Source organism: Parus major, chromosome Z, assembly GCF_001522545.3.
Source record: "Parus major isolate Abel chromosome Z, Parus_major1.1, whole genome shotgun sequence".
In the NCBI taxonomy this organism is placed as follows: Eukaryota; Metazoa; Chordata; class Aves; order Passeriformes; family Paridae; genus Parus; species Parus major.
In genome coordinates, this window is record NC_031799.1 from 46,881,783 (window position 1) to 46,901,145 (window position 19,363).

At 48.0% G+C, this 19,363-nt stretch overlaps 1 protein-coding gene across 1 annotated transcript in view; it reads left to right on the forward strand.

Moving 5' to 3' along the window:
• Positions 1-5,146: 5,146 nt before the first annotated feature.
• The window catches only part of CORO2A (coronin 2A), a 58,013-nt gene continuing 43,796 nt past the window's right edge, over positions 5,147-19,363 (forward strand). Inside the window, exon 1 of the mRNA XM_015615175.2 lies at positions 5,147-5,212. The gene's annotated coding sequence lies outside the window, so the exon portion shown is untranslated. The remainder of the gene's footprint in view (positions 5,213-19,363) is intronic.

The window sequence follows — 19,363 nt, forward strand, 5'->3', positions numbered from 1 at the left end:
ATCTGTACCTTCATATGCTGTGGCAAAGCCCTGTATTCTGGCATGCTGCCATGGTAAGAGGCACCACTGGGGAGGTTGTTTCTGGGTTAATGTTTAGTCTAAGCTTGAGCTTCTCATCCGGGTGAAGGTGAGAGCTAAGGGGCAAGGCATTTTCTGTGGGTGGATAACAACAACACCTGTAGCAGGAGCTATACCACAGTGCTGAATTTCTCTTCCAGTCTGCAGGCTGGGCAACCTCCTGCCACCATCACAGACACAAAGCTTGGGGCTTGCTCTCTTCCCATTTAAGAGCTCACTTGTGGCCTGAGACAATGCTGAGACTTCTCCACTGCCTCCCAGTGATAAGAGCTCCTTTACAAAACATTAGCTCTGTTTGGTCTAGGGACATGCCAAGTGGAAGAAAACAAACCACTTTCCCATGACTGAGCCACGGTGCTGGAGCTGATATAATATCATGCCATCCAAGATAATTTAACCCCTTTCCTAGAGTGAGAGGCTGTGGCCTGCACAGAGATGCTAAATCATGAGATTATCTGTGTGCTTTCTGTTCAACCTCAGGAGCTCTCCAGAGGGGAAAACAGCACAGCAGGTTAGTCAGTGGAAAAGAAAGTATCCCCTAACCATGACACATTTGGGGTGAATGGTCCCCTGTTCTGCTGCAGCCAGATGTTTGCTTTGGTCACATGGTCCACTAGCTTTGAGACAAAGTCCCTATTTCTCCCCATTATTAAATGACAGCTTCCTGTGAAGTGCAAAGTGTGCCTTTGAGACTCCAGCTGTTGGATCAATATCTGCTCTGGTTCTGAGCTTAACTTTTATGACACAGAACCTCTGGCACTTTCTGATGTCAAGCTGTTGGAAGCTTAGAAACTTGGAGAAATATCCAGGGTAAGTGGAATTAAATTTCAAGTCCCCTTGTAATACCAAAATAGGCCAGATCAAAACTTTCTAACACAGTTTTGAGTATTAGAAAGCAGCATTCTTTATAGCAGTGTGCTGGTCACTTGGAGAATCCTTCTAACTGAGTGCCCTGAGTATTGGGTTAATGCTCAAAACAGTGAGTTTTTGTCATACACACTGATGACATACACATTGGCTATCCCTGCTCACTTGGTGTATGTGTTCATTTTACATAGTCACACCCTCTTTCTGGAAGTCATTACATGGTTCTTTGGGGTTTGTCTTCAATGTCCAGTGTCCTTTTTAGGTGGCTGTTCCTCAACCCCCCATTTTGAGTAAGTGCAGTAGTGTTGCTTTGTGTAACTTTGGCTTTGTCAGCCTTGCAAAGCTAAGCTGGCATCCTGTTGTGTTTTGCATGATCTTGTTTTGTCTACTTCAGGAAGACTACATTGTTCCCTTTATTTGATAAGAGTAAAAAGTTGTTCTGTTCTACTCTCCTTATAGTTTGGGAAAAAGTAGGACTCAGCCCAACATCACAATTCCATGCTGAAAATAGTGCCTATGTTTTTTTTCTTTTACAAAGTCAATTTTGTTAGTTGAGAAGTACTGTCTATGGGCAGCATTTTGCAGGGAGGAAAAGTTCCAAAACAAAATTAAAACAAATTGATATTTTTTGCTGCATCTTCAATAACATTTTTGAACATCATAAAAGATCTTGCAAATTGATGGGAAATGCCAATGCCACAAACTCTGAAAAGGCTTCCAGTTTTAACACTACCATTGCAATGGTACTTTAAATTGGTCCCAAAGCAGGTGGATGTTGTGCCCTCCATGCCACCCATCCCCATGCATGTGGCACAGTTAGTGACAGTGAACTGCATGGGGCTGGAAAAAATTACAGTAGGAAAAATGGGAATTGAAATGAACTGTGGGAGCTCAGGACCTCTGATCAACAAACCAATACGATTTCACAGAAGCCCTTTATTGTTTATAATATATTCTTATTTATACATTCTAAAACTACTGTTCACACGATCACGGATCTTTTCACTGGTGCTGCTGTCCTGCCCACGCGCTCTGCATGCACCCCTCGGGGCACAGGACTGGTTACAGTCCAGGTGTTGAACTGCCCTCTGTTATCTGACTCTTGTGGTCCTGTTTTCTTGTTTTTCAGCTTCTTCTTTCTTATTTTTAGAATAGCTTATGTCTCAGCAACCTTGAGAAATTCCAGAGGGTCTGATAATAAACTCTCCATACGGTTTGGCTGAAGGACATCATGGCCCAGGCTGTTCAGATACATTGCTACAGGGAACCAATGAAGTTTTTAGTAAAGATGAAGTTCATTTGTCATAACTAATTAGCAATTTCCTTCACATGTCTCCATCCAGAACTACCAGAGACATGCCAGGCCCTTTGTCCTCTGCAGGCAGGGATAAAGCAGAGTTCAGTGCTTTCTGCAGCATCTCCCCTTGAGTGCAGATGTACTGGGCTGTGTGCTGGTATAACTTAGCCTTGAATATACCTGAGGATGTAATTTCTGAAAACTGCTCATGCCTTTCCTAGGGCTGGAAGGCATATCAACACATGCAGGAATCCGTTTTCCTTCTGTCTCCTTTCATCCACTTCCAAAAATGCTCCATGCCAGTCAGGACCCTGCTGCCAGGGAGCTGTGCCCAGCTGGGTGAAGTGCTTCATCATTATTGCACAGACACCATGAATGTGGCCATGTAGCTCCTGCAATGCAGACCAGCCACAACAGGTGCCAGTTCTTTTCTTCCAGTGGCTTGCTACAGGTTGAGATGCTGCACAGGGTTTCTGGCTAACAGTGGTGTTGTTCTGTTGCACTGCTGTCATGCTCCCCTTCATAAGCAACTCTGCTAGAGTGGTAGCTTCCCACTTCTCATTATTTTGCATGGGCCAGAAAGAGATGGGTGGAACACCACCCTCCCTCTTGGCCTGATTTCTGGCACCTAATGGTGTGGGGTGGCAGAGAGTTATAGAACACACTGCTCCAACTTCTGCTGCTGGATCTCAACAGAAAGTACTGATATGTTTGCTGCTGGAGGCCCTTTACACAGCAGAAGTGTTGTGGGGGACTGTTCTTTCCCACAGGCCACTTCTGTGGACATGGGCTGTCAGCAGTGGTTGCTCAGCCAGTTTCTTGCTGCTGGATGACCAGTTGAGATATCTCAGGGGAGAAGACAGAGAATAGCATTCACCCCAAGCACCAAAGACATCCCAGACCCAGCCACCCAGTCTAAGACTGCAAAGAGGGGACTGGGGAGCAAAACCAATCACTTTGTCAGCACCTAAAACAGCTCTCAGGAATGGCACATGCACATGGGTAGCACAGCCAGATGCCTACAGTGTGCAGGGCTGTAGGTGGAAGAAATCTTTCCCCTCCCAATAACCCTAAACAAAGACATCTTTGTCTCCCCTGTCAGTCGTGCATGCTATCTTCTATGGCTTAATCAAGGCTGGAGCACAACATGTGTCAAAGGAAGCACTTGAAATCATCTTTGTATCGATACCTGATCTGTCTTGTACTTCTCCATAGGGAACATGTGAGCACACACTCAAGCAAGGATCCTGAGGGGTACCAGAAGTCATCTTAATTCCTGTAGGCAGGGCAGCTGCTGCACTAGCATTCACAATTCATGTCCACAGGAATTCCTTCCTGTGCTCCATCCATGGACATTGCTTCTCTACAGTTGTCTGGTGGTGTACCTGCTGAAATGCCTCAGTTTCCTGGGATTTCCCGGGCTGGCATCTGGTAGCAAAGGATGAAGATCACTCTGGTTGGTAGTTGGATCTGAAATTCTTCTCAACACTCTTGAAGAATTCAGTGGATCTGGTCTTTTCACAGGCATAATTTTTCTTTTCCAAAAGGACTTGAGATGCCCTGACAGGGTTGCTAATGACGTCGCATTTGCAGTCTCCTCTTTTACCCGAGTTGATTTCTGTAGTGAGGAGGTGGTCGCTGGGCTGGTGGTTGTCATCTGCCCTTGATGGAATTACTGTTCAGCTAAGGACACACTTCCTGCCTCTCTCTCTTGGCACTGTCAGCAGTTCTAACTGTTCAAATGATTTCAATCCCTGCTATGTTGCCTGTTATTACTTGGTTGAAAGTGTTTGAGACTTTTTTTGGAAGGCTTCTACCCCTTCTGTCTTTTCCTACATCTGCTAAGGTTGATACACAGCTTCTTGATGAATAGTACTTTGCTTTGAGGACTGACTTAATAACTGGTAACATATCCAAGCTACCGTTTGGGCATGTTTGCTTTTCTGTTTGGTCCTTTACACTGATCTGCAGCATCTCACTTGTGAAGGACACAGTCTTGTCACAGCTGCTAGCTCAGCCTACAGCTGCCTCTGCTACCGAGTGAGCGATGGAACTAAGGTAGATGAGCTAGCTGTCTCAGCCTCTGATTAATCAGACAGGACCAGAGCGGTGTTAACTGAGGGGGTGGCCAAAGAAACCACCTCTGCTATTTGATCTTGGGTGCTGCTGCCTGCTTACCAAGTTCCTCATTCAGTGCACTGAAGAGGTTTGTAGTGCTGCCAAGGTACCAGCTGACCCCAAAGTCTGAGTGTGAGCTCTGTGAAAAGCTTTCTAAAGCCATATGCCATCAGTAAAGGGCCTGCAGCTTTGGGCCAGTGTCTCTCTCCATCTGCCAGGGACTGTTGAGACAGCCAGAGGCTGCCATCTAAGCTGGCACATTAAAACGTGTTGCCGGGGTGCGTGCAGTGTTCAGGGTGAGCAGTACCTGGTGGTCACAACTGAGGATATGGCAAGTGCGCCTGTCACCTCAGAAGCTGTCTGAGCTAATGCAAGGCCTGTGGCACTCTCTCTGCACGTGACGGCAAAGTCGTGATGCTGTGAGGTCGATCTCGTAGGAGAATCACGCATCCACCTTTCACCGTGTGCCTCCGGGCACAGAGTGGGGAACCCACCCGCAACGGCGATGGTGACGGTGAATGGCGCACGTCGGCCGGCTGGGCTGGCTCCCAAGCCCCGGGCAGCGGAGAGGCACTTGAGCACCTTGCTGTGGCTGCGGAGGGGCTCTCCTCGCCACAAGCACCAGGATAAGCCCTCGCTTGCCACGGGGGGCTGCGCTCCGGGGCCGGGCACGGCCGGGCACAGGCTCCTCGGAGCTCCCCGTGGCCAGCGGCAGCGCCGGTGCCCGGCGGCACTCCCGGCTGCGGGGCGCGGCGCGGGGGCGGGCCGGGGCGGGGACGGCGGGCGGGCCGGGCCGGGCTGGCACGGCGCGGATCCCGTGCACACGTCCAGATCCCCGCGGCCAGCGGCAAGGTACGAGAGGGCGGGTGGCGGTGCGGGGCCGGGACGCGAGCGGGCAGGGTCGGCTCGGGCACCTGCCGCAGCCCGGGGCCTGCGGAGCCCGGCGGTGCCGGGGAGCGAGGGGAGACGCCTGCTCCGCCCGCCTTGCGCCGGGGGTGCCGCAGCTCCCTCCGGCCCCACCCCGCTTTGTGCGGAGCTGGGTCCGCCGCCCGCAGCCGCGGGGACAGCGACGGGCGGGGGATGCCTTGGGCGGCCGGTGCCGCGGGCCTCGGGCATCCCCCGGTGCGTGCGGCGGGAGCGGGGCGTTCCCGCTGGCCGCGCTCGGGGCAGCCGGTGCTGGTCGCGCTCTCGGCGGGCGAGGTTCTGTTGCTCGCCAGTAGCGCCAGGGCTATTCCTGCAGGGAGCTGCCGGCGGGATTTTCTACGCGGGGTGTGGCGGACCGGCAGCCGGCCCGCGGCGGGAGCCCTCCGGCCCGGGGGTCTGCAGGCGGCGGTGCGCGGAGCAACAGGGCTTCCTGCCGACCCGAGCCATCCTGCTGCCTGCTCGGGAGGGCTGCGCCTCCTGCCAGCCCTGCTGGCCGCTGCCGCCGGTGGCACGGTTTGGCATCTGTATAACTTCGCTTATTATTTATAGAGAAGCCTCACCTATGGCTGTGTGTATGATGGGTTAAATTTGGCCTTTTTGGCTGGAGTCGTGGGGAATTCGGGTGCTTGCTGTCAGGGTAAGTCACATCCTGCACGGAGCACGATGACAGCCACATAAATGACTCTGGCACCGGGATCTCCTGGTGCCACTTCCCCCTGAAGGGGGAACTGGCGCCTTGAAGGAGTCTTATTTTCAGGCAGCACAGCTTTGACGTCTGCTTCTTCCATGGGTCTGGCTTTGATGCTGCATCTCTGTCAAGGGCCAAGACAGGTTGTTGCAAAAGGATGTGTAACAGACAGCACTTTGCAGACTGATGGCCCAGTGAGGCCAGCTATGTGCAGTGTCTGAACACATTGTTCACTTTGCAGGGAGTGGTGCCCTCCTTGTCGTGCTCTGGAGCATCCTGTCTGTTCCTGATTCCCACACCACCCTGCACCAGCCTCTTTCACTTACACTTTCTAAGGAGACACTGTGCTGCAGTCCTTGTGAAGGGTATTTGCCTGGACAGGCTTAGTCTCTTTTGGCCCCTTGGGTGCTCAGGGGAAGTGATTTCAGAGGATTCAGGGACCGTTTGGGAGAAGGTTGACTGAGAGCTGCCTTTAAGCTTCCCCAGTGCAGGCTCCCCAGTGGGTTAACAAAGGAGCAGCCTGTGTAGCCCTGCTGTTCCCTTTGTTCTTCCTCTGGCTGTTCCCTCTTTGGAGAGCTCTGATCTCTCCTGGTTTGATCAGAGATACGGAGTGACTGATGGAGACATCAGGGAGTTCATGTTCTGGTTGTGAGCATTTCAAGAAACTCTAGAGCTTCCAGAGAGGGAGAGCTGGCTGCTTCTCAGAGACAAGGAAAAAGGAGGTATTTTCATCTGTGCTGCTGTTGTTTAGTGAATTAGTATTATGACATCTATTACTATAGGTTCGATGAGAAGTATTTCAAATTCAATCAATCTGTTGCTCTGTAGCAACAAATCAAAGCCCGTTATCTCAGCAGAGCTGCCATAGACCGAGGAAATGTGAGACCCAGGTGCTGGTGATGTTTGGACAAAGAGTGAGACAATTCTGCTGCCTACATCCCAGCTCAGGCCCCCTTTCCTCTGAGGCAAAGCACCTAAGCATGAGTGTGCCTGTTTTGCACATCCATGGGTGAGGGAGAGCCCTGTCCCGTGTGGCAGCTGCGCTGCCTGACCAGCAGCACTGATCACCTCCATCCCATTGATCCAGTTGTCTGCTGGCTGTGCCTGTGTAGCAGGTGGATCTCCTGGTAGCAGGTCAGGCTATCTCCAGATGTTCAACGTTTATCATTCTTCTTTCCTACCTTGGTAACTTCTGCCTTTCAAGTATGCTCAGAGGAGGTTTTCCCCCTCTGAGCAAATTTCTTGCTCTCCAAATGCCAGTAATGGATAATATTTTCACGTTTCTGTGTGTGCTACACACAGTAGCTGGATAATGAGTGGATTTTCAGTTGCCTGAGTTTGTGGCAGGTTTCTGTGAGTCTCTTTCTAGGTGGCTTGGCACTGGGCAGACTGCTGTCTCTGGAACAGGTTTATAGTGCCTCTGCAAGGGCAGCTGTCTCTTGCCTGTTGGCTGTGTAGACTGCCAGATGCCTAAATGTGGTGTGAGCTGTGTTTTGGGGATGAATAGTTGAGTACGGAGCAGATCCCTGTGCTGTAAGCTTCAGGTGCCCAGGCACTCACTGTTACAGAGGCTTAGGGAGAGAACTGAAGGCTTTGGCACAGCCCAGACAAAAAGGTGATGGTTTGAGTGAGAGATGGTTGCCCTGGGGCAGGCTAAGCTATATTTTATTCATGACCTTGCTGGTTGCTCATAAATTGTGGTCAGTTTGTTGCCTCTGACTTTTTTAATTCCTTGATCCACAGTTGGCAGCATAGCACCAAGTCTTCATGCCACTTTGTTAGGTCCTGATTTCCCCGACAGGGATTTTGACAGGAAAACTGCTGGGGAGTGGGCTGTGGCAGGGTATGACAGAGGCTCTGTTAAGAAATAGTGTGGAGGGAAACTGTTACAGATCATTTCGCCACCATCCACTCCTGTCTGGTTCAAGGGGACTCAGCAGGTCCTTAACGGCCACACCCTGTTCTCCACTCTCATAGCAAAGTTTCTCTGAAGCGTTTGCTTCAACAAAAAAGCCCCACAAAACCCAAGCACCTTATCTGAATGTTCCTGACTTCCAGTTATAAACACCAGCGGTCTTACAGTTGGCCTGTGCGCTGTCTGGGTGGCTGCTGGAGCTTGCTACTGAACTGCTGCTCAGAGCCAAGGGCATCCCTGGTGAGGCTGGGCAGCAGCTGTGCTTTGAAATAGCTGTGTCTGGCCACCTCTTGATGCACAGCAGGAGCACAGACGGTCTGGTCTCTTGCTCCCGTGGCGAGAAGGCACCAGAGCGACGGTGTGGTGAGGTGTTTCACATGCAGTCATTACCAGGCTTTCAGTAAGTGCACATTAAGCTGCCCTGGCTGTGGAGCTGACTGAGGCAAGCAGCCTGCAGCACACTGCAATTATGCAGACGCGCCTCCTGCCTCTCCTCAGGAGAAACAGGAAAGACCTTTACATCATCCAGGAGGCTGTATTGGTTGAGAGATTTTGATATTCACAGGGTTACACTGGCTTGTAAGTAGAAGCTAGACTGGCCTAGTATTTCCAGGGATTTCCCCTCTGTGGTATTACAGGCTTGCCAGCAATTCCCCATTTTGAAAATACACCCTGCAGGGCTCTATTAGTGTAATGCTGATGCTTACTATTTCTAAAGCACTTTGAAATTCACAAATAGGACTTTTTGACCCTCAGCCAAGCAAAACCCTTTCTAAAGCTTGGAGACATGCTGCTGCCAAGGGTAGGACCAATGACAGTGTGCAGCTCTGAGCCCTGTTCTTTCTTCCCTTGTTGACCTGTTCTCTGCTCTGCTTCACACAGTTTCAAATTTTTCAGAGCAGTGCCCAAAGTTTGGTGCTTCTCTCCCTCTTTCTTCTGAGCATCCTTCAGGGCTCTGGTTTGTTGAAGAGTTTCCTTCTAGTCTGATGAATTGCTTCTTCTTTATCTCTGTGCCAAGAAACATGGACCTACCTGCAGAGAGGAGGTTGCAACTCTGCATTGCCTCTCTCCCTCTGTGGGACAAAGTCACCTAGGAAAATGATAAGGAAGACAAAGCAGAAGAAAATCCCAGCAGTTGTGGTATTTTATCACTGAGAGTAAGACAAAGTTCATTAAAGCTGATAAGTCAGCTTCCAGGAAAGAAGCAGAGGCCAAATTCCACCTTGTTCTTCCTCTTGCAGTTCTGGGAGCTGTGCTTAAACAGGAGAGGAGGTGATGCTGGGGGAGAGCTCCTCCCAGAAAAAGGTGACTGGGCAAGGCTGTCCGTGTCAGGGTTGCATTAATAAAGGAAATATGAGCCTTGTGGCTTGAGCTTGTACTTAAAGTTGAGCAGCGACAGTCAGAAAAAAAGGTATAGGGAGGGGCCAAGGCAAATACTGGGCTTACTCCCAAGAGCTGAAATTAATCAGTCCTTGCTCTACAAATACCATGATTTAAACTTGCCTTGCAGAATGCATGTGAAAAGGGCTGAAATCCTCCTTGGGAGAGTCTGAAATCTCTGGATCCCATCCCAGGTTTTCTGGAAATCAGTTGTAGGGTGCATGAGAAGTGCTTGATGGATGAGTGCCTGTTCCTCAGGCACCTCAGATGTGGCTCTCTCTGTGGGCTGGGATATGGGGTGATACAGCAGGCGAACTAGAGCATGTGCAAGCACAGGTCTGGGAGCAGCAGATCTCTCCTGGTACTGTCTGTCCTTCTCCAGCCTCACCTGGGTCTTGTTTAGCTAGGCAGTGTTAGCACATAGGACGTTTGCCAGTCTGCCAAAAGGGCCCCTGAAGGGCTGCCCCCGAATGCCCCCCAGTGTTAATTGTCACATCACTGATCTCTGCTGAATCCTGTAGCACCACAGCTACCCTGTCGGATATCTGTGCAGTTTGGGCTGCAGCAAATTTGACTCTGACAGTGCTATTCAGCTCTCAGCCTCCTTTCGCGTGGTTACCTTAAAGTTATTTAAACCAGTTATTTAAACCAGTGTTTCACAGCATTTTCCCTAAGCAAGAATATGCACATCTTTAAAAATATAAACCATGTTGCCTTAGAAAAGCATAGTTACCATTTTGCCTGAATTGCTGGCACAGTTGCAGGGCTCGTTTCTAGGAAGCCTAACATTGACGTTTTTAGGAACACCGCCTGTACCGTGAAGGATGCCAGGAAGGACCAATCTTCCTTGTCATCCGTGGTTTCTTCTATCTATCTGCTCTGTAAAAGGAGCCTGTGCTGGCAACAAAATTGCAGGGTAATAGACACAGAGAATCCAGACAGCTCTTTAATTGCAAGAGACGAGTAGAAGAAGTCAAAGATTGTCCTGCTAACGTCTACTTAAATGTAATTAGTTCACGTTATTTTTCTCTGCCATTTTCGCTAATTTAATTTGAATACCAAAATGCACACATAGAGGAACAAAAACAAAATCAGAATAGCATTGCTCCAAGTTCCTGCTCTTGTAATGCTCAGCCTCTTCTACATACAGAGGCTCTTTTCCTTGCAGTTAGGGAGGATCAGAGCTTGTCTTCTGACCCTCCTGCCTGTGGTCATGGCTGTTTCGCTTTGAATTTGCAAAAGGTCTTTATGTCAGTAACTGATGCTTGAGTCTTAATTGAAAAGATTGATTTTGCTAATGATAGCCTGGCATCTGACATCTTTCACAGAAATCAATTAGGAAACTGTGTCTCACAGTTTTAAAAATCGTGGTATTTATTTAAAGGATTAATAGGGATTGAAGGGTTTGACTGTACAGCCCCTTGCATCTTTGCATATTTGCATATTTGAGGCTCATGGCCCTGCCATACATTAATCTCCTGTGCAGTAGTTCTGGGTGTGATGCATCCTGCCAGGCAACACAAGTCTTGGAGCAGAAAAACTCCTCCCTCTATGAGATTTTATAGGTGAAAGCTCAAGTGGAAAGTTGACACTTTCGTCTTTCATGGTCTCCAGGTTGTATTTTGGTGAACTCTTGGTTTCTGTGGAATTTGAAAGATCAAAAATCACTTCTGTCTTTATAGATAATGGATTCTTCAGCTGGGCTGACAAACCACAATGAGAGCCGGTAGCTGGAAGGAGAAATTATTACTTGGCAAAATAATAAAGCATTTGTGTTTTTAGCAGTAAGGAGGAGGAATCATCATCCTGGGAAGAGCTTCCCAGGATGATGCATTGCTAGAAACTTGAACAGGATGATCACCTAAATAATGTCACTCAGTGCAGACAGCAGTGTTCTCTGGAATTAGGCGACATCTCCCAGTCTGCCATTAGCCAAACAGCAGCTGCCTGGCCTCCTGCAGAAATTTCTTTTCTCCAGCTTGCCACCCCTAGAGCATCTCATCTCACAGAGGAGACCATGCATGTCTCTTTGCAAGCTCTCTGCATGTTCTGCTGGGCTTTGCCCTTAGGGTCCCATGGTGGTGTTCTTGTTCCTAACACAACAGCTAACCTTCTCTCCTGAGTTATGTTTTATGGTCGCTGGAGGGATGACAATTTGAAGGCAGGAGTTCTCTGAGCCAGTTTGAACATTGAACTGTTGAGCCATTTGAACTGTAAGTGGAGAAGGACTTCACTGGCTGTGTTGACTTGAGATCTGGAGAGGGAGGGGTAGGTGACCTCATGGAGGCAGAGCACTGTGTAGGACCAGTACCTGGTTTTGTGACTGGTGTGTAATGACTGAGTTCACAATTATTCAGACAGGGGCTTAGTGGGATGGTTTTCTTGCCTTTAGTACCTCTGCCTTTGGAGATTTTCAGAATTCACGTGAACAAGGCTGTGAAAAACCTGGCTTGACTTAAAGGCTGACACTGTTTTGACTGGAAATTTGTGCTGTGGACCATCAGACGTCCCTCCCAGCCTAAATTTGCCTGTGATTTGGTTGTGATAAGAAGCAAAAACCTGGTAGTGATATTAGGAGTGGAAGTTTCCATAAGTTAAAGCAAGGAAACCCACAGCTAAAATCCACCTAGAAAGTGTGCCTTGGTCCTTGTTCCGTGTTTCTTTCCCAATATTCATGATGCATGTTGAACTTGGATGAGTAGTTTAGAATTCCTAACTTTCTCTGCAGCACACAGACCTGCTTTATAGGTTGATCCACTAAATTAAGAAAAAATATCAAAGGATATCCTTGAGTGCATTTTGGAAATGCATCCTTGAGGTTTCAAAAAAACCTATTTCACTAAAGCTCATCTTGCTCTTAGCTTGGGGTATCTCTTTGTTTTGGTGTCCAGTTGTCTGTGGGCTGGTATTAGAACAGGGCTCCTTAAGCCTGATTAAGAAAAGTCATGTAAGGTGTAAAAGGGGAACTGAAGTTACAATTTCTCTACCTTGTCTTTCTTTCAATTTTGAGAAACCACTCATTATTTTATGTATGGTTTTGTATATTTCAGAAGAGTTTTACAATGTCTTACCTATACTTCCTTCCCTGACATGACTTGCAACATGAACTTCTCTGTGACTTCATGACAGCTTACCTTCATATATAAAAAAAAAAAAATTAGCAGCATTTGTACTCTCAATTTCTGCCTGTCTTGCAGTCCAGCTCAGCTGTGTGAGTTTGGAAGATTAAAGGCACAGACACCATACATGGTGCTAGAAGTGTTTCACACATCTGTTGTTGTTGAGGGGTTCTGCTTCCACTGGTGCCCCACTGGCCACTGCCAGTACAGGCAGATGACCACACAGTGGTTTTAGCCTATTAGTTGGGAAATCTGAAAGTGTCTTCAACTCCTGCAGAAAAAAAAGATTTCCTCAGGAAATCCAGATTCTGATTTTGAGCTGTTTCTAAACTAACGCTTTCTTTACTTTCACATCTACTGGTGTCATTATCTGCTGTCCTTCCTACGCCTGGAGTTCCCTGGCATGACAGTGTAGGTAGTGCTCACCTGCAGTCCTTGAGCCTGCTCAGGGAGCCCTCTGTGGGACTCTTACATTTGCTGTCATCCCAGGCTAAGCTAGGAGCACAGCGCTGACTCTCCACTGGCTCTGAGCAGTCTTCAGAGGTTTCCTGCAGCCTGAAGGTTCTGGGGTACTGGAAAGCCCTAGATACAAATGTAATTTCATGAATGCATATAAGATACACACAGAAAACTGCGTATTCAGATAGCTGCAGTGAGGCCCAGTGTGTCCTACCCAGTGCTTTACTTCTCACTCTTCTTCACACAGACAGTCTTTGTTTTTGCTGCCTAAGGCATGGAAATAGCATCCCAAGCTGCCTGGCCTGCATTATGTCAGGGATTCAGAATTCTGCTTTAACTCACAGCCAGATTTTAAGGGCTGTGCTACCTTTTTTAAAAAAATTGTAATCTTTTTTTTAATTTTATTTTTTTCCTCCTTCTTGCTGCACAGATTTAAAAAAACCCAAAACTGTCTGGATATATCTATAGTGCAACTGGGTCTTCAGTGCCTCATGCAAAGCTAGCTTTCTGCAGCTCACTGAGGGTCTGGTAATGCAGAACGGAATGCAGAGAAGGACAACTGTTTAGCTTGGGAAAGGTATGTCAGAAAAGGGATATGACTTACGGCTTTTCACATATGATAGCATGGAGAGTTCAGCTAGGGAGTGATTGTTCCTCTGTTTATCATTGCTCAGGAACTACAGGATGCAGATAAACAGTGGAACGCATTGACACAGGATGTTGGGGATGTGGTTCAAGAAAAGCCATTAGATGAATCTGCAAGTGGAAAATCCATTAGGACTGGCTAAATAGACAGATAAGCCTTTGGCTCTAAAAGTCAGCAGGGCACAGATGCCCAGAGCTGACTCAAAGGAATAGAAAAGATCAGTTTGTGGCATGGATATCAACTATGCTGGAGAAATAGTCTGGAGTGGAAAGCAGCAGTGGTAGAAGTAGAAACAGCCTGTAGCAAGGAGGTGTGCTGGGATGTGGAGGCACTTCCAGGGGTGCCCCCTGGCTGGAAGGGTTGACGATAATGCTGCTGTGGTGGGACAAAGCTGGAAGATGATCAAAACTCTTACTGGCAGAAATACATGAAGAGGCTGGAAGGAATGAAGTATACAGTAATTAAACTATTACTGTGTGGGAGGAGAGGCTGATCTTCATTGCTGGGAGGTGTGAAGAATGAGACTGGTCACAGAGGAGAGCAGTGGTGCTGAATCGAATGATCAGAGATTGAGGAGCACCTAAAAGCAGTATAAAGTGCAGTACTTGGAGGAGAGGAGGTAAATAAAATAGTCTATAGGAAGACAGGTAAGGCTGAAGGTCAAATAGAGAGGGATGTCTGTGTGCAGTGACTCACCTCTCTGCTAACTGTTACATCTATAGTTCAAGAAAAGTAGATCTGTAGAGTGAAAGAGGTGATACCAGGACTTTTTATATCCACAGGCATTTTGGATGTTTTAATTTGACTCAGCTGGTTCCATTAGCAGATGGAGCATACAGGTCCTGATCCTGGAATGATTTTAATTTCAGCTGGAGGGAATCCTGTCTGCATGCTCCAAGATGGCTTTGCAATGCAAACTGGAGTGCAGTGAATGGCGTCAATAAAGAGATTGGCTGCAAACCCATGCTCCAAGTCTGAATCAAACAATGCTTTTGTACTTGCACTCATGGAATAGTTTCAGAGTGATGGTGGTGGTTTCCAGAAACTGTATATTTTCCAAGCTCAGCAGGTGAATGAATTGGCACAGAATCTCATTTCCATGGCAGGGAAAGCATGGGTAGTCTTCCATCTTAGTCAGCATCAGTCAAAGCCAGACTAAAAACCAAAAAGCAAAACTCAGCCTGCTCTAAATGATGAACTGTAGAATCTATGATGTATAGGGTACCATACTCACAATGGCGAGACATCGAACTGGAGACCTGTCCCTAGTGTGCTTCCACAGGGCTTCATCCTTGGCCCTGTGCTCTTCAGCATCTTCGTTAACAACTTGGGTGCAGGACTGAAAGGGATACTAAGCAAGTTCACCAATGCCACTAAATTGGCAGGAACTGTCGACTCCCTTGAGGACAGAGAGGCCCTGTGGAGAAACTCTGATAAAGCAGAGGGCTGGGTGACCACAATAGTATGAAGTTTATCAAGGGGAAGTGCTGGATTCTGCACCTGAGATGGGGCAACCCTGGGTGTGCATATAGATTGGGGAACAAAAGGCTGAGAGCAGCTCCATGGAAAGGGACCTGGGTGTCCTGGTTGATTACACAACACGAGTCAGCAGTGCCCTGGCAGCCAGGAGTGCCATTTGTGTCCTGAGGTGCATCAGGCACAGCATCACAGCTGGGCAAGGGAGGGGATTGTCCTGCTCTGCTCTGAGCTGGGGCAGCCTCACCTCGAGTGCTGGGGCGGGTCTGGGTGCCACAATGGAAAAATTACATTAAACTATTGGAGACTGTCCAAAGGATGCCAGTGAAGATGGTAAAAGGCCTTGAGGTGAAGCCATATGAGGGGCAGCTGAGGTCACTCGGTCTGTTCAGCCTGGAGGAGACTGAGGGGAGACCTCAGTGCAGTCTTCAACTTCTTTGTGAGGGGGAGAGGAGGGGCAGACACTGACATCTAGACCCTTGTGACCAGTGACAGGACTTGAGGAAAAGGCCTGAAACTCATTTAGGGAAGGTTTAGGTTGGATATAAGGAAAAGGTTCTTCTCCCTGAGGATGGCTGGGCACTGTAACAGGGTCTCCAGGAGAGTGGTCACAGCACCAAGCCTGACAGAGTTCAAGAAGTGTTTGGACAATGCTTTCACATTGGGATAGGGATATCTTGGGGATATCCTATGCAGAGATAGGAGCTGTATTTCAATGATGGGTCCCTTCCAACTCAGCACATTTTATGATTCTAAAATGCGGTGGAAGAAAGCATTGGCTGTTGTGCCTGTGATACCTGCCTTTGCCACATTCTCTTGCTGGCTTGTCATGCTTCAGATAAGTGGAACCTGCTGTTAAAAAGCTCAAAACTCTGTTAGGAGTTTTCTGGAGACTAGAGAGATGACAATTCTGATTTAATCAGCTACTAAGAGAGAAAAGCCTCAACTGGAATCATAATTCTACAGGCGCTGCATTGGTGTGGGAGAGTTTCCCACACTTCTCTTTTGTGTGGGCCCCTCAATAGTTTTTGCATGCAAATGATGCTGTAAGGGAGGTAGAAGAACTGAGGCTGTGGGTTTCAGAGAATACCTCTGATGCTGCCTGCTGCCTTTCAAGGAACAAAGTCCTGCTGTCATTGCCCCCAGAAGAACAGGGACCATTTCCCTCTAATTCTGGCTCACAGCAGGGAAACTCTCAGCTGGTTCTTCTCTGTTCTGTGGTAGGAAGTACCTGTGTCCTTTGCTGCTAAACCCATTTGCTAACAGAAGGATGCAACTTCTAGGAGGGCAGTTACCGAGCCAGACTCTCCTTGGTACTGACAATGTAATAAGGAGACCAGGAATGCGAGCTGCAGCTGGAGGGAAGTAGGTCAGACATTAGAGAAAACTATATCCCCAGGAGGGCAGTGGGACCAGGCAGGTGGATGTAGATGCTAACTCTGAAGCAGGCAGCAAAGTGCCTGTAGAATTGCAGACCACATTGTTTTCTCAAGTCCTGCCTGAGAAAGTGGCCTGAGAAATTTTAAGGAGGATTTAAAACAATCCTCAGAGACAGATAACAGCCTTGCAGGTGTTGTTTCTCTGTTCCTTGTTTTCTTTGCAGGAGAAAGTCAGGGGAGTAGTGAGCCCCACTGACCAGTGATAATAATGTAGTGGTTTGCTAACCAATAAGAGTTTCCTTTCTGTACTTTCCACGTATCAGTCTATAAAACAGACCTGAAGTAATAAACTAAGAGAAATTCTCCTAACTGACTCCTAGAGAGTCTGTGTCGTTCAATCTCGCCGTTCCTAATAGAACAACAGATGGAGGCCGTCATCCTTAGGGATTTTGAAGGCTCCACATCTGTCCTGATTTAGAACTATGGGTAGATTGACAGTGAGGCTTAACTGGAGACCACAGAAGTGGGGTCTCTTACACTGTGCCCTTTCATATGTGGTTGTGCTTTCCTTCCCAGACAAGTAGGAGCCTGATTAGTGCCCCCACCCAGCTCTTCAGCAGTTTTCATTTCCCCAGGCAGTTTCAGAGGTGAGGTACAGACTTGGTATCACTGGCCAGGATCTCATCACGTTCAAGGCTGTGTACAGAGCTTCAGCCATGGCGGAGTGTGCAGTGACATGACATCACATGAGATGTAAGGGCTGTGTTTTGAGACGGTCAAGGGAAGTGTGTAACCTCCAAACCTTGACAGAACTCAGGAGGAACATCTGCAGTTGGGGTATTTCCATTGCCTCACCGTCCTGCCGGGCACTTCACGTTTTCTCATCTATGTGTGTTCTGGTGCCAGCCACAACTGCTCAGGTAGGCAGAACAGGTTTGAGAAGAAATATGGCTAACCCAATGGATCCCCCTTGGACTCCTGTGGGCCAGTAACCAAGATCTTGGTATTCCCTGAAGGTGAACAATCTTGAATCCTTGAACCAGTGATGCTGAAGGAAAGCCAGCTCAAGAAAAGCCTTCTGTACAGTAGCTTTTAGATGAGATGCACTCTGACTCTGCCAGATGTCTGCAAGCACAGTTAGACCTCACAATAAAGACAGGTGGAACCAAGTCTCCTTGTCTTCCCAAAGAACATGACAGGTTCCTAAGACCCAACTGCATCATTTTGATGGGGAGCTGAATCTTTTCTGAAACCCAGAAGCCAGTTTGGCCTTGAATAGCAGGAAACTTCTTTCTGTGAAATGGGAATGGCATTCTAGTTTCAGGAGAAACTGCTGAGCTTGTAGAGTGTCTGATGATGAGTTTTTCAAGGCTGCCTTTCTGACAAGAAGTGTGGCAACGTCCCTGAAAGTCAATAACTTCCTTTTTAAGTTGAGTGTTGCAGGTGGTGGGGGGAGAGAGGCAGAAGAGGCTTCCAGTTTTTATTGTTCTTTGAACCAGGATTGTTTTATTTGCATTTCTTTTGTAATGTAGCAGGATCTTGCCAGCATATAAAAGGTCTCTAAGGTGGAATTTGCCCTCTTGTTGAATTCAGAAGCACATTAGTACTCACAAGGAAGTTGATAAGCAATAATATTTTCTTTGCTGCCCAGGTAACCAGCAAAGTGAAAGAGGGTATTGTCTCTGGAGAATGCAGGCAAGTTAGCTTTATCTTTCTGTACACAGGCTATCTTGGAAAGCTAGAGGTGAATCAGAGGAAGGCGGGGCTTACCCTCCAAAGAGGCTGGTGTTGCCCCATCCTCTGCTTCGGTAATACGGCCTCCTGCCTTTCCTGAGAGCTCTGATAAGCCTAATGAAACTAAGCTGAGGTGTGGGGTTGTTTTGGGTTTTGCTAGTCTTCACACTCCCCTGTTCCACTATGGTACCTTGTAAAGGCCATGTTGACTGAAGACATTTATGTCATCAACTCTTTTATGTACTCAAGCTCTCTGTCAGAGCTTGTAGAGTACGGCACCACATGAGGCAGAAAAGGGAGTGGTGAAGAGATAGGTTGAGCTGCCAAAAAAGGTGTTACCCCTGAGTGTGGAGTCATCCCTGGAGTATTCCTCAGTGCCTCCTGGGATGCTCAAACTGACTTTGCACTGACTGAGCACAAGTGTTTTCACATGTACTGAGGGATGGTCCGTGTGCTTCAGCTTGATTTCTAGCTGATGTTGGCTTTAAAAATATTGGTGAAGAAACTTCTCCTGTGACAGGTTGATTTGTGATCATTGTATTCCTTGTGCCTAAGTGAGCGGTGTGAACCACCAAGAAGCTAAGCTCCAGGTGCTGTTGGCAGTGGAATAAGAGTGATGCTGCCTCAGGCTCCCTTGCCCCAGGGTGAAGTCTTTGGTTGCTTATGGGAAGAATGATGCTTGTCAGGCCACTGCAGGGAAGTCCAGCGTCTGGCAACAGACCCTCCATGGGCACTTCCCAGCTCTTGGGCTTTCTAAGCAAGCTGGAGATTCCAGACTGCTTTATGCCTATAACAAGGGTAAAAAACAGACCCCCCTGAAATGTAATAAAGATAAAAGTCAACTTCTGCCCCTGATGTGCAGCCTCTCCTTGCAGTGAAAAGAGCAGCTCTTGTGAAGGATGTGAGGGTCCTGGTGGGCAGCAAGTTTGACCAGAGTCATCTGAGTAACTCTGCAGAGCAACTACAGCCTGAGCTTCTCCACAGGACTCCTGATAGGCATATTTCCCAAGGGGGCAATGGGATCTCCATCCTCGTCAGTCTTTCAAAGTCACTGGACAGTCTAAGTAACCTGACCTGCCTTTGTAGTGAACTTTGCTGGGGCTGAAGACAGGATGGACTCAGGACCTCCAGAAGTGCCTTCTGGCCTGATGTTTTCATGCAGTTCTGTGTGTTTTACTGTTGTAATTTACTGTTGTAATTTCTCTTCACTTTTTTCACTTGTCCCAGGGAGGCTCAAATATACATTTGGTGTCAAGATTGGAAGCGACCACAGCAATGTAATA